The 12,949-nt window shown below is 32.7% G+C and overlaps 1 protein-coding gene across 1 annotated transcript in view; it reads left to right on the top strand.

Annotated features, from left to right (window-relative positions):
* The window catches only part of LOC123677985 (short neuropeptide F), a 48,291-nt gene that overhangs the window by 152 nt on the left and 35,190 nt on the right, over positions 1-12,949 (top strand). The window lies entirely within an intron of this gene.

Here is a 12,949-nt window from a genome sequence, read left to right as displayed (position 1 = left end):
CTATAGGTAAAACATAACTTCAAAAATTTAATATCATATGTGATTTTTTATTTAAAATTTGAATGAAAATATTAACATTTGAACGAAAAGACCGTTATATATGCGTTTAATTTTATTATGAATTAATAAATACATTTCGAATGAATAAATATTGAGAAAATAATAAAATAGGTTGATTTGATTGGCTGTAAGGAATTTTTTTGAGAGAATTATTATCCACATATGTCCTTCCATAGGGCATACAGGGTCACTGAATATATCAAAAAATTTAATGAAATAAAGAAAAATCACGTAAAATATTAATAAATTTTTATGCATATTTTGTAAAGAGCAAAATATGAATTTATTGCATCCGCTAAGAATATTCGGATATTCTGGTATAAACTTCATGAAACTCACGATTGAAATCTTATTTCCATTTTTTTACATTTTCCACCTCCAAATATCCCAAACATGAGGTTCCTCAAATCTAGCAAAGACATTCATTCATATTTACAAACTTACACTTACAAAACAGTAAAAAATTCGAACAGAGTAATAACTTTAGGTCAAGAGATTTTGCTTGATTCGCTCAAAATCTACTAATATACAGTAGTTAAAATATTTCTCTTTGTTCCTCGTAATTCGACCCTTTTTATCATTGTTCAAATTACCAATGACCAATGATAGAAAATAGGATTGTATGATTTGTCTAATTTTCTCGAGAAATATCTATTTTCATAGTTTTTCTTAGGGAAATGAAAAATCACATCCACATTCGAACTTACAAGGCTCGTCTCTTATTTTGTTCTATATAATGGTGACAAATTTTGGAAAAATTCTTCTCACCAGAATCATACATGCATTTTTTTTTAGGTGAAATAGGTGAATATATGGACGATGATCTATGTTATATAAAATTCAGTAAACTTTTTCAACTTAGAAAATAATTCACATAGACAGTGATTTGAGGAATTAATCAATTTTCTGCTAATTATTCGCAAATTGAAAAAATTTGGACTAATTTTGTAGAAGTCATGGAAAAAATATGATTTTGCATAGTTATCGTTGGGAAGTTAACTATGATTTTATTGAAAAAAAAAAGTGTAGCATTATGGCCATAGCAGTGTTTGGAACCGTTTCTTTCTCAGGATTGGATCTATAATTTAGTTGCAACGAATTTTTCACTAATTTCATCTCATTCAACCTTGAATATCCTGATGCGTTTTGAGAGATACTAAAAAAAATAATTTAATTTTCTGACTTGAAATTTTCTCAAATTACCTAAAGTCTTTCTTCTGGTTTCGTACAGTTTCATGAATTATGGAGGCTATAACTTGGAAATCACTGAAAGAGAAAAAATGATAATTGAAAAATATGTGTTTTAGTTTTATTTTATTATGAATGATCAGGTAAAAGCTACAAATGAAAAACTAATTTATTTTTGGTATTTCAACAGCTTGTAACATTTCTCCTGAAAAAATGAGAAAAGTATTTCATTTTACGAGAGTAATGATCAAAGAATCACACTATTTAATTATGACTCTGCTTCAACGCATTCGCCAATTTGCAACCGCGCCAAAATATCTTGTCGAAAGCTTGTATACGTGTCGAGTTTCCCATTGTATTATGTCACTGATAAAGTTTCCTTCCTGTAATAAAAATCAAGTGTTTCCTGCATGATATATAATGATTAAAATTCCCAGGAAGATCTGTAACTCAACCGCGTTGAAGAAAGTGCCTAATATTTCACCCTGATGGCCCATTCTTAAGCATTCAGAAGAAAACGGTTCCATCACGTTTGTTTTAATGCTTGTGCTATATTTTCTATTGTTATTTACATCCAAAAGTTGCATTTATACAGGGTGTTCCTGAATTTGAGGTACAAACGAAAAACGACTGATTCCTCGGATCATTTTAAGAAAAAAAGTTCTATAACCATGGGCCCGCAAACGTTTTATTCTCGAAATTCAGGGAGTTAAAGTTTTAAAGATTTTTTTTCAAGAGTTTTTTTATACCACCTTCTCTTGAGAAGATATTCAACTTGAATTTGGCATATATGTTCCAATTTAAAATTATCATTATGTGATTTGGCATTTTTGAAAGTATATCTGCAAGGTGATTCTCCTGGAATAGTGCCCGCTTCTTTCCTCTAGAACTCTTTTTTGTTGTACCATTGATAGCTCAGAAAATTGTATAAAGAAACTTTAGGCCAGAAATACACTTTTTGGTTTCCTGTGATTTTGCCGTATCTGCTACTGATTTCGAGAAAAAATTTCAAACAATCCTCTAGAAGTCCTCAGGAAAATCCAAATGATTATTAAGATCCAGTTAGTAAACTGTAATGAATAAATTAATTATGAGTTTCGGTATTTATTCGTCCAAACTGTTGTGAAGATTAATGAAGGTTCGATAAACTGGCATAATCATCACAAAACAGTAACACAACCAGACACCCTGTATCTCGAAAACACAGCGGACCCACGATGTTCATAGGAATTTTTTTTCTAAAATTTCCCAAAGAAACTTTCCTTTGTACCACCATTTAAGGAACAACCTGTATACAATTCGGAATATCCAGAAATTTGAAAATTGGCAATTTTAAGTTTCTGACCATGAAGATTACTAATTTGAACAAATCTGTGGCTTAAAAAATGCGTTGAAGTGTTTCGTTAAAGAAACACAAACACTTCTCTATTAAAAACGGTAATTAAGTTATGAGTATCATATAAACCATGAAAATTACCGAAAAAAATGTTTTAGAATTTTTCGAATATCTCCATCAGAAACCAAGATATAGCGAATTATTTGAAATAACCATTTTTCAGAAACGCTTTGTTAATCGAAGAAGAATCAAGATATCCGCATTCTGATATGTTATAATTTCGAAAAATGATTTCGGGGGTCTTTGAAGATTTTTTTCTTCAAGTTTTATAGTTTTATTTGGGACACCCTGTACTATATGTTTGTAGATAAAAGAAAGTTTCAACACTGCAGTTATGAGCCATAAAATATAATCAACTACCGAGAAGTTATGGCTGAAACATTCCATTCATTTGGATCTTCTTATAATGCTCGAATATAATGACATTATTTTTTTCATTGAAGGCATATACATTTGAAAAAATGAGTAGTGGTCTTTTAAATATTTTTAACTTCTTTCCACTAATACTGACCATTATTTATATGGTAGGTAAAATTCCGAAATTGTCAATTATAAATCATGTACTATCAATTCTTATTCTAATTTTGTAAAATCTTTGTTTCCAAAATCCCAACCCAGTGTGAGTGAAATAAAAATATTTCAAAGACAAATACGATGTAACAATCAATTAGAAAGTCCGTCTATCATTCAACGAATATCTATTATTTTTAAGTTTCAAGTCGAAGTGAAGTCTCATTCATTCATAAAAAAAGACGCTAGCACTGACATGAAGTCTGTAGCTTTTGAGCGCTCTTTCATTCATACGCCAATTGCGCACTTGGAGACCCTATTATTTTATATAGGTCTTAAATTAAGGGTCGTACCGAAGGTGGGTTGTTACTCCATCATTTTTCGAAAAAAAATTATTTGAACCTCCCACAATATTTTGGGTCGTAAAATATGTTGTTAAATTAATATTGTTAAATTAATTAAACCACCAATTCTAGGGTACACTGTATAATAGGTATGTAAATTTCAAAAATAGTGATATAACTTATTCATAGGAAACCTATGCTGAATTTAATGAAAAAACCAGAACCATTTTGAATAAATATAAAAAAATACCTATTGGGAGTTGTATTCTAAGGGCAGCAGCTGTCAGGATTGGACCAGTAAATAGGAATTACATTTTTCATTACACATTTCTCACTAATTCAATGCACATCAAAATATGACGATGGAAAACCAGTGATATTATACGAATACAGTGACATCTACGTCTTTGGTTCTTGAGCCCCAAATCCCATACCATTCAATGCTGAATATCCATTCGGTATATCTTCAATCATATTAGCTCTCGTAATCATCACCATTCACAACGTCGATGACAAATCGATAATAATCGTTTTTTTATCGACGTTATCAATCGGTCCGTTGACAGCCATGATGTACTAGAGATTAAACATAACACGAGGGTGAAAAACGATTAAAAGAATTTCCCCACTGTTTACTCAACTTTTGATCAAGCTCAGATAGCGATATAATCTTCGCTAATTCGCTAATTTTAATTGAGCTCCTTGTAGCATAATATATACAGAATGCTTTTGAAATTCTGATTTCAAAATATAAATTAAAAAAAAAGTTACGTGAGGTCAGGAGGTTTTAAGCGCTTCTGTTTTCATTCGCCAAATGTACCCTTGCTGACCATAGAACTGTATACAGGGTGTTTCAAAATTCAGTCAAGATATCAGGGGCGTTCTTATCAGATCAAAACGGTTTGTTACCGAACTACAGAACTTAAAAGTTTCACGATTTGTTTGGTTTTTTTCTTCATAGCTCTTTCAATTTTGAGATATTAAGATCAAATTTGAAATATAGGTTCGTAAGGTTTTTTATTTTTAAGTATTGTTTAAGGAAACTTGTAATTTTGATCACAAACCAAATACGTATAGCTTTTTGTTTTTATTGTGATAATAGGCTACTATAACTTTCATTAAAAATTTTGATTGATATAGGAAATTATAAAAAAAATGATTTCACATTTTCCTCAATAACGATCGCATTACAACAGAAAAAACTTATGAATAAAATTTAGAATTCATCACATATGTTAGGATCTACTAGCGTCATACTCCAAAAAAGGTTATGAGGCTAAAAAGGGCTTGACCTCCGAAAAAATATATACCTGTAGTGTTTTACAATCACTCGTCATACTGGATGATGTAAACCCTAAAACTTAACCTATATTTCAAATTTGATCTTAATATCTCAAAAACTGAAAGAGCTAAAGAATAACAGTAATTTGATGTATGTCTCTATAAACAAAATTTATTAACATAACTTCCATCAAAATGTAACAAAAAATACCTTACCTATGAACAGAAATCGGAAATTAAAACTATTAATCAAACTACCTATTGTATTTTTTTTCATATGACAAAAAGGAAAATCTAAAAAAAAACTGCCATCTTTGCATTCAATCAAAATTTCTCCAGGCGAATATTCACTCAAGCAAATTTCCGTTTTATAATATGGTTGTACTCTTCTTTGTAGAATCGAAGTATCTATCAGTAATTTGATGTCTTTATAAAAAAAAAGTAATAAAAAGTTATTAAAATAAATTTCATCAAAATGTAACAACACATACTTTACCTGAACCAAAAGAAAGAAAGTTTGTTCAGAACCAGAAGAAGGTGACAGAAAATCATAAACATTTTTTATTGATCACACCTATAATAAATTCAAACTAAACAGAATTTTCTGAGCAAAATTGCACAAGAGAAATCGGCCTAAGCTACATAAGAAAATGTATCTCACTCCAAAAAAATAATACTTGTAATTACAGGCGAGGAGAGGCGAATTTATGAACCGAAATCGAAAATTAAAGCTATTAATCTTTTAAAAAACACTCATGATAATTGTAGTTATATTAGTATGCAGTGGAAGCGGGCTGGGCGCATAACCTCTAGTTACTATATTAGTACGCAGTTTAAAGGGTGATGAACTAAACGCAATATTTTATTCTAACAACTTAATTGACTTCGAAACTACTGTCAATGTTACATAGGGAAACTAAAATAATCAATAGCAGTGAGTGCATATCAACAATGTTTTTATTCCCACAATAACTCTTTTTATTTGACAAAAAAGATGAGACCTAACTAAACAAACTGTCATCGGGAAGTCATAAAAGTGGAACATGTTCTTTTAGACTCCTCGTCTAAGGAAATAAGAGTTTTACAGACATTTTATATTATGTTTTTGCAGAAACAATAAATGTTTATCTATCTATCTACTATGTTCAGAAAAAGTTCATTAATGTTGTTTGATTGAAAAGTCAGAAAAAACAAGCATCGTTTCCAACTGAGGGTTTGCCATCTGAAAACAATTCTCCAATTCGATCAACTCAACTTAAATGAGCTCAATACCCTAAATAGTTCAGATAACTAATCGGAAATCTTAACCACCTTTTTATAGTAGTTAAACCGGGTTTATGGAGGAAGTTAGAATAGTCGAATAAGTGATTCAGCAATTAGTTCCTTCTGGAGATTTAAAGTTTATTTAGAACCTGCTGTTTCATTTTGTCTTTAAATTTACGACCTGTAATATTCAGAAATTTTTCCCACTTGGGAAACCATAATATATCACACCTGTCAACGTTACTTTCCAAATGGAATTAAAAAGTCAAATTTGCAGTTCTCGCTTATTTCTTCGGCACTAATTTGAATACTTTCTAAACGAATCAAAAACAACTGCGATTAATTTTTCTTTTTAAAGAAATGCGTGTTATGAAAAAATAAGCCCCCATATTTGAAAATGTGTTAAGATTAATTCAGATAGAAATTTGTTGGTTGATAAGACTGTTATAATTTCATTCTCCGATTCTTCAATTCTTCAAATCTAACGATCAAAGTAGTATTATTAATAATAATAAAGCTTTTTTATTATCATGTATTTATGATAATAAATCTTTTTAATTGTGGAAAGAAAAAACTTTTCTACTACGACTGCTATGAAATATCACTTCCATATTATCATTTAGTTATTATATTGTACGGTTATAAGCTATGCAGAATCATTTTCCACAGTTCAGATTATGCAGAATGATTATGCACAGTAATGAAATCGTGCCTTTGAAAATTCATTACTGGGAATACAGGAAATATATGCACGGTGTTTTTAAATTGGAGCTACAAATCAGAATGACAGATCACTCGGATCATTTTAAGAAAAAGAGTCCTATAAACACGGGGCCGCAAACGCTTCGTTTTCGAGATATAGGGTGTTGAAGTTTTTTTTTTCAAGTATTTTTTTCATAGCACCTTCCCTTCACAAGATTCTCAATTTGAATTTGGCATAGATATCCCAATTTAAACTTTGCATCATGTGATATGCCAATTTTGAATGAAAATTGACAGGGTGATATTTTTTATGGAACAGTGCCTGCTTATTTCATCCATTTTTTTTTTGATGGAGCACTGGCAGATTAGAAAAATGTAAAAACAAACTTTGGTCCAGTACTATACTTTTTGGTTTCTTGTAGTATTGTCGCAATTTCCAGAAAAAAAATTCAATCTTCTCAGGAAAATCCAATGTTTTTTAAAGATCCAGTTAATAAGCTGTGATGAATGAATTGATCATAGGTTTTGGTACTTATTCACCTAATCTGTAGCGAGGATTAATGAAGATTCAATAAATTGGTATAATCATCCAAAGAAAGTAGGACTAAAATACACCCTGTGTGTTGAAAACAAATGGTTTGCGGGCCCATGTTTATAATTTTTATTTCTTAAAATTGTCCAAGAAAAAAAGAGAGATTCCAAGGAATCTTTTTCTCTCTTTTTTTTCTACCTCCAATTTAGGAATACCCTGTATGCTCTGTCAAATACGTTCATTTGAAATTAGTAATTTATAATACAAGTGCAGAAGGCATTGATATTCTTGCACGAGTTCAAAATTCAAAAACGAGCCACGAAGTGGCGAGTTTTGGAATGAACGAGTGGTAGAATGAGCCTTCTGTACAAGTATTATACATTATTTTCTCTAATTCATTGCATTTTCATTGAAATTAATGAAATATTTCCATAAATATATATTTTAGTGATTTTTGCATTGAAAAATGTTGGTTGGCAGAACTGATTTCTTTAAGGCAAATTGATGAATTGACAGATAAAGCCGTGGTGGAAAGTTCGGAGTACCAACAAAATATAACCATGAAAACTGTGCGTTTCTGATATATTCTCGCACGATTTTGTTCTACAAGATGTGGAAGAATGAACGGAATAACCACAGAATTAGAGAAAAATCAATTCGAGTGTTAATTTCTATTTAGTGAAAGTTTGTTATCTAAAATGTGCAAAATGTATACGAACACCACATTTTTTACTCTTCTGCTTGCTTCAAACTCTTACTCTCGTAAGAAATGTAGGTTTTACTACAACTGCTATGAAAAAAACTGTAAGTTTCACTTCAATGTAATTTTTTTCTTAAGAACTGAATAAGATGAAACTGGAATAAACATATTTACTAGAATTCCTAATCAAATTTTCAACATTTTCTGCGGAACATTGAAGTATAGAATAATATAACCCTCATTCACGTTTTGAGTCACGTTGCAGAGAAAATCAATTATCTGAGCGATCGAAGAAGTCAATCGCAATTTATATTGTAGAAAAGGAAAGTGATTCTATCCGTTGTTGAATTGCTTTGTGTGGCTTCATCCGAATTGGGAAAGGAGCATGGGGTTGTTTACTGTTGTTGAAAAATTTGAGAATGTATTATGCAAACGTATTGCCTCGCCTTTTGGAAGCCAAAGGAAAGAAGGAGAACGAAAAAGGGATATAACACAACCATTCAAGAAACAGGAACCCATAGATCAATCGCAATATTAAATAATGGAAAATTCTGAACAATAAGAATACTTCTGTGCGCTATTCAAGTTATGATGGAATAAATTTCACAAATGAAGTTGAAAAATATGATAATCTAGAGAATTAGGTATAAAGTTCATAGAAAAAAAAGTACTCTATGTTTAAATTGTGATATTTTTCTCTCATTCAATCAATTCATTTCTGGTTCCATTTTCTATTCAATTATAACGGGTGTTTTTTTTTCGAGGGATATAACTTTAAGTTGGCATTACTTACAAGATGGCGACTGATTTAACAGCTATCCAGTGATTTATTCTCTTTTTGGTTTGGCAATTCATCATGAATAGACTCAAGTCTGAACAACGCTTGCAAATAGTGCAAAATGAGATCGCCGTTGTTCCCGATTTTCACAAGCGAATTTTGTTTAGCGATGAAGCGCACTTCTGGTCGAATGGCTACGTCAACAAACAAAACTGCCGCATTTGGAGTGGAGCTAATCCTCAAGTGTATGTCGAAACACCGTTACATCCAGAAAAACTGACTGTTTGGTGCGCTTTATGGGCTGGTGGAATCATTGGTCCGTACTTCTTCAAAAACGATGAGGGCCAGAACGTTACAGTCAATGGTGATCGGTATAGAGCCATGATTACTAACTTTTTCATTCCTGAATTGAACAACCATGATGCCCAGGAGGTGTGGTTCCAACAAGACGGCGCAACATGTCACACAGCTCGTGCCACAATCGATTTATTGAAAGACACGTTTGGTGACCGCCTAATTTCACGTTTTGGACCTGTGAATTGGCCTCCAAGATCTTGTGATTTAACATCGCTAGACTACTTTCAGTGGGGCTTTGTAAAGTTATTGGTCTATGCGGATAAGCCACAAACCCTTGACCATTTGGAAGACAACATTCGCCGTGTTATTGCCGATATACGGCCACAAATGTTGGAAAAAGTAGTCGAAAATTGGACGTCCAGATTGGACTACATCCGAGCCAGCCGTGGCAGTCATATGCCTGAAATCATATTTAAAATGTAATGCCACTAGATTATCTTGCGGATAAATAAAATTCATGTCAATCGAATAACTCATCGTTGTTTTATTGCAATTTAAAGTTCTATAGCTCTAAAAAAACACCCTTTATAAGTTAAAAAATGCAATCAAGTCATAATTATAATCAACGAGTTGAACGAATGAAGTTTCGGTAAATCCGCTATCAGAAAACCAAGCTAAAAGAAGGAGTCTAAACGGAATATAAATAATGGAGAAATACTCAATATACCAACCCCATATTTGACTTTTTCAACAGTATAAACCCAATATAAATGGGGATATAGGTGGGTGTATTGGTGTACAGATCTAAGGAAGATTTGTTGTTATATCCGGTGCTAATAGCCCTAGAATTTGATGCACAGGGGTGGGGTTCTCTGAGTAAGCCCTCTGAGAATCCCACACTATCATCATAATATCCCTATGGAAACCTCAAAGGATTTCCCTTCCTCATAAAAAAAAATATATAATAATGAGTACCTATATTGTACCTACGTATATGGAAGCAGTATATTAAGATCCTCCTCTATATAACGGGTGTTTTTTTTCGAGGTATATAACTTTAAGTTGGCATTACTGTTCAAGATGGCAACCGATTCAACAGCTGTCAAATGATTTATTCTCAGTTTAGTTTGGCAATTCTTCATGAATAGACTCACGCCTGAACAACGCTTCCAAATAGTGCAATTTTATTTCGAACATAATGGTTCTGTGCGGAATACGTATCGCGTACTACGTCCATTTTATCGTCGACGGAATCGTCCATCAGACCAGTTAATTCGATTAACCATGGAACGTTTTCGCACCACGTTTACTTTGATTGATAACTCGCATCCCCAGAGACGCCGTACTTTGCGTACAGAAGAAGCTATTGCTGCTGTAGAGCGTAGCATTGAGGAAGACCCGAATGAGTCTATCCGCCATCGAGCACAGGAATTGGATCTGTGTCTATCCAATTTATGGAAGATTTTGCGGAAGGATCTTGGTTTGCGTGCTTACAAAATCCAACTCGTGCAAGAATTGAAGCCAAACGATCAGTAGTAAGGCGTAGATTCATCGAATGGGCCCAAAATGAGATTGCCGTTGTTCCCGATTTTCATAAGCGAATTTTGTTTAGCGATGAAGCGCACTTCTGGTTGAATGGCTACGTCAACAAACAAAACTGTCGCAGTTGGAGTGAAGCTAATCCTCGAATGTATGTCGAAAAACCGTTACATCCAGAAAAACTGACTGTTTGGTGCGCTTTATGGGCTGGTGGAATCATTGGTCCGTACTTCTTCAAAAACGATGATGGCCAGAACGTTACAGTCAATGGTGATCGGTATAGAGCCATGATTACTAACTTTTTCATTCCTGAATTGAACAACCATGATGTCCAGAAGCTGTGGTTCCAACAAGACGGCGCAACATGTCACACAGCTCGTGCCACAATCGATTTATTGAAAGACACGTTTGGTGACCGCCTAATTTCACGTTTTGGACCTGTGAATTGGCCTCCAAGATCTTGTGATTTAACACCGCTAGAATACTTTTCTGTGGGGCTATGTAAAGTCATTGGTCTATGCGGATAAGCCACAAACCCTTGACCATTTGGAAGACAACATTCGCCTTGTTATTGCCGATATAGGCCACAAATGTTGGAAAAAGTCATCGAAAATTGGACGTCCAGATTGGACTGAATCCGAGCCAGCCGTGGCGGACATATGCCAGAAATCATATTTAAAATGTAATGCCACAAGATTATCTTGCGGATAAATAAAATTCATGTCAATCGAATAATCCATCGTTGTTTTATTGCAATTTAAAGTTCTATAGCTCTAAAAAAAAAACCCTTCACAAGAGAATCTCGTTGTAGCATATTTGCTTCGAGTCTATAGAAGGCAGAAAAAGTATTGTGATCACTATATAGTACATATATGTATGTAATACTGAAGGCTTACATTCGAATATTCTCGTTTGAGTCCATTATCTGCTCAAACTTCGAAAAAATAGACATCTGCGTATTTCTAAGTTTAAAAAAACATTCACTATTCATTCAGAAAGTAGGTTCGTTTTTCAGTATACCTTCAATTTAAATAAGAAATTATATTTTTTCAAATACTTGCATCTTCTAAATTATAATGAATTGGAACTATTCTCAGAGAAGGAAGAAAATATCACAGTTGTCATCTATGAAAATTTGTCATAGAGCTTGCAGACCAGCCTGTTCTGGTATAGAAACGATTGCATATCTGTTTGTCCTAAATAGAATGTTTTTGTTACATGTTTATAGCAACAGTAATAAAGAAGTTATGGGAACTTTTCATTTTACGCCATTTTTCAATTTTCTCTTCTCTTATAATTTGAAAACCGTTGAAGCCATAAGGTTGCGGTTTTCACCAAATTAATTCTGTCAAAAATCAAGCCCAAAAATGTGTCATACATTTTTTTCCAGCTCGAAGGGTTCAAGTCAATAATGAAATGAAACTTTTCGAAAAATAAATTAAGAAATCATAAATATACAATATTTGACATTTTTTTTCGAAAGAAAATAAATGAGTCTCAATAAAAATAACCCTAATGTTAATTGAATGTCATTAAAATGAGTTTCCTCGTCTTTCCTTCATTCTGAGAACGTAGCAAATAGCGAAGTTAAGCTCGTTACTTGTTCAATAAGAGAAACTCTAATTCCCAAAACAATACCTATACTTCACCTTAATATTCGGTTATTAAGTGAACCAAAGTGTGAAAAGCCTCCATCGAATTTCTAATTGTTCCAATTTACCGAAACAACTTCCCATCTTGATCCCTCCCAATATTCAACCTGAATCCTTCTACAAAACTTGTTGTCATAAACATTTCGTTATAATTCCATCATCTCCCAAACTTTCCGATGCAAATGACGCTAAAAACAATGAATAACGACTTATTTTCGCTCAGCAGATGGTCCGGACACACAGACCGATATTTTCCCTTCATTTCCATGCAACTCTCTGTTCTTATTGCAGACTAGGCACTCGTATTGGGCAAGAGCACGTTTATTCTTTATTGATGTCATATGTTTACCGGACGTAAGGTCGAACATGCAGATTTTTCAGGCTTTAGTAGGGGTGACATAAAGAAAATGTTTTATAGAGGTTTCTTGGTGTTATATTTCGTTGAAATTAAATCCTTATATGAAAAATTGTTGATATATGCTTTTTCAGTTCAATTTCGACCAATTCTATATTATGACTGGAGTTCCTTCTGCTTTTTTTTTGATTTTACACATTTCGAAGAGTGAATTATGAAAATGTCATGCAAGCATTTTTTCTCTGGAGGATTCCAAAATTTTGGAAAATAATAACCCATCCTGATCTGGTAAATAATTTCATGGTATTTATCTTTTAAATATGATTTCCGGCATTTGTCCTCTGCGGCTGAG

Source organism: Harmonia axyridis, chromosome 1, assembly GCF_914767665.1.
Source record: "Harmonia axyridis chromosome 1, icHarAxyr1.1, whole genome shotgun sequence".
Taxonomy (NCBI): domain Eukaryota; kingdom Metazoa; phylum Arthropoda; class Insecta; order Coleoptera; family Coccinellidae; genus Harmonia; species Harmonia axyridis.
The sequence above is the reverse complement of the archived record's forward strand: the minus strand, read 5'-3'. Positions and strand labels throughout refer to the sequence as shown.